This window comes from Miscanthus floridulus, chromosome 10, assembly GCF_019320115.1.
Source record: "Miscanthus floridulus cultivar M001 chromosome 10, ASM1932011v1, whole genome shotgun sequence".
In the NCBI taxonomy this organism is placed as follows: Eukaryota; Viridiplantae; Streptophyta; class Magnoliopsida; order Poales; family Poaceae; genus Miscanthus; species Miscanthus floridulus.
Window position 1 is genome coordinate 4,494,855 of NC_089589.1, and position 3,022 is coordinate 4,497,876.

Sequence of the window (3,022 nt, forward strand, 5' to 3'; positions counted from 1 at the left end):
CAAAGAGAACCCTCATTAGTGAAGATCAAGAGTAGCAAAGTGTGCATCCACCTTCTCATTAGGCTTGTCGTGGTCAAGTGAGAGTTCATGCTTGTTACTCTTGGTGATCGCCATCACCTAGATGGCTTGGTGGTGATTGGGAGTTCGGTGATCACCCGGCGGAGCTTGTGGGTGACCCAACTCAAGTTGTGAGCGGTTGTGGGTGATTCACCGCGATGGAGTGTCGAAGAATCAACCCATAGAGAGCACTTGATCCTTGCGCGGATCAAGGGGGAGCTACACCCTTGCGCGGGTGCTCCAACGAGGACTAGTGGGGAGTGGCGACTCTCTGATACCTCGGCAAAACATTGCCGCATTCTTTCCTCTCTATTTACTTTGAACATTTAATTGAGCAATTCAATTCATGTCTTTACATTCTTAGAATTGCCATGCTAGAGTAGGATTGGAACTTAGGTTGCAAGTCTTTTGTGCGCTTGAACAATTAGAAACACTTTTAGGCACAAGGGGTTAATTGGGCTAACCATAGGACTTAATTATTGCAAAGAAATTTAGAATTAGCCCAATTCATCCCCCCCCTCTTGGGCATCTTGATCCTTTCAATTGGTATCAGAGCCTCGTGCTCACATATTTAGGCTTAACCGCCTAGAGCAAGATGTCTCACGGGGATGGACCTCCTCTTATATTTGAGGGAGATGACTTTGCTTATTGGAAAATTCGCATGGAGGCGTATCTTGAGGCTCTAGATGTTGGTATACTTAGAGCCGTCTCACAAGGCTTCCCAAAACCTCAGGATGCTACTAACCTACAAGGAGATGAGGTGAACTATGAGAAGTGGAATGCAAAGGCTCGAAACACTATCTTTAGAGGCCTTTGCAAAGATGTGTTCAATCGTGTGAGGAACCACAAAGACACCCATGCACTATGGTCGGACGTTTGTGCGCTCCATGAGGGAACTAAGAGTGAGCGTGAGGAACGCTATCATCTTGTCATGAAAAAGCTCAACTCTTTTGAAATGCTTCCTAAGGAAAGTGCTAATGAAATGTATTCACGTTTGAATGTTCTTGTAGAGGAAGTCAATGGGCTTGGACTCGCTCAAATGCAACCATCCGATGTTGTAAGAAAGATCTTGAGTGTCCTCCCCATTGACAAATATGGGCATATTGTGACCGTGCTACATCAAGGTGATCTTTCCACCGCTACACCGACACAAATCTTGGAGAAGATCAATGCTCATGAGATGTACATGCACATCACGCCACAAGATGGCTCATCCTCTACCAAGAAGAAAGATAAGGACTTAGCATTCAAAGCTAGCCAAGAGAAGGGCAAGGCAAGACTTGAGTATGAGAGCTCAAGTGAAGATGAAGTTGATGATGAAAGTCTTGCTCTCATGGTGAAGAAGACCGCCAAGATGCTAAAGAAGCTCAACAAGAGTGGCATCAAGTTTGATGGCAAGAAGAAGTTCTTCACAAGCTCTAGAAGGAAGCCAATCTCCGAGATGGATTGCTACAATTGTGGAGAACTTGGTCATCTAGCTCATCAATGCACAAAGCCCAAGAAAGATAAGTTCAAGAACAAGAACAAGGGCAAAAAAGATGACTCAATCAATAAAGATGAAGATGAGAAGAAAAATAACAAGCCATACAAGAAGAGAGATGGCAAGAAGGACTTCCACAAGAAGAAGAGTGGAAAGGCTTACATCGTCGGTGATTGGCTCACGGACATTAATTCATCTAGTGGATCATCCGATGATGAAAGTGACAACGAGAAGGTGGCTGCCATTGCTATTGACTCATCATCTTCACCGCCACCACCACCATCATCCTCTACACACCTATGCCTTATGGCCAAGGGTGATCGCAAGGTATCAAATGATGATAGTAGTGGTGATGAACATGCTAGCAATGATGATAGCGATAGTGATGATGATGAATATGAATCACCTTCATATGATGATCTTGTTAAATTGCTAAATCAATACACTAAGATAATTAGAAAGAGTAGAGCAAAGAATGAAAAACTAGAATATAAGAATGATTCTCTTTTAGCTAAATGTGATATAGCCAAAAAGACTAGTGTTGAGCTTAGAGAAGCAAATGATGCTATACCATCCAAACTCAAGGAGCTCAAATCTTCTAAGAAAGAGCTTAAAGATAAACATAATAAACTTGAGAGAATACACAATGAGCTCATCACTAGCCACAACATGCTAAAAGAAGAATATACTACTCTTAAGATTAATCATGATAATCTTGTCATTGCTCAAGAATAGTAGTGGTGAACGAAAGGTATCACATGATGATGATAGTAGTGGTGATGATCATGCTCATAATGATGATAGTGATAGTGATAGCGATGATGAATATGAGTCACCTACTTATGATGATCTTGCTAAATTACTAAAGAGATACACTAAGATCATCATAAAGACTAGAGCTAGAAATGAAAAGCTTGAGATTAAGAATGATTCTCTTTTAGCTAAATGTGAGATAGCCAAAAAGGCTAGTGTTGAGCTTAGAGAAGCAAATGATGTTATGTCATTCAAACTCAAGGAGCTCAAATCTTCTAAGAAAGAGCTCAAAGATAAACATGATAAACTTGAGTGGGTGCACAAAGAGCTCATCACTATCCATAACAAGCTAAAAGATGAATGCACTACTCTTAAGGTTAATCATGATACCCTTGTTATTGCTCAAGAATTTTTACCCAATGAGCCACATGATGCCACTAATGATGTTGTTAAGATTGATATAGCTACATCATGTGATGATCTAATTGATGAGAGCATTGAGCAAGGATCTAGTGGCAAAGGCAAGCAAGTGGTTGAGTGCAATGACTATGATGAGTATGTCAAGCTCAAGAATGATAATGCAAAGCTCAAGAAGGATCTTGAAGAACTCAAAACCACCAAGCCTATTATGCTAGAAACTATTGTTCATGATGGTTTGATCCTTGAGAATGAGAAGCTCAAAGATGAGAACAAGAAGCTCAAGGAAGAAAAGAACAATGATGCTCTCAAGGA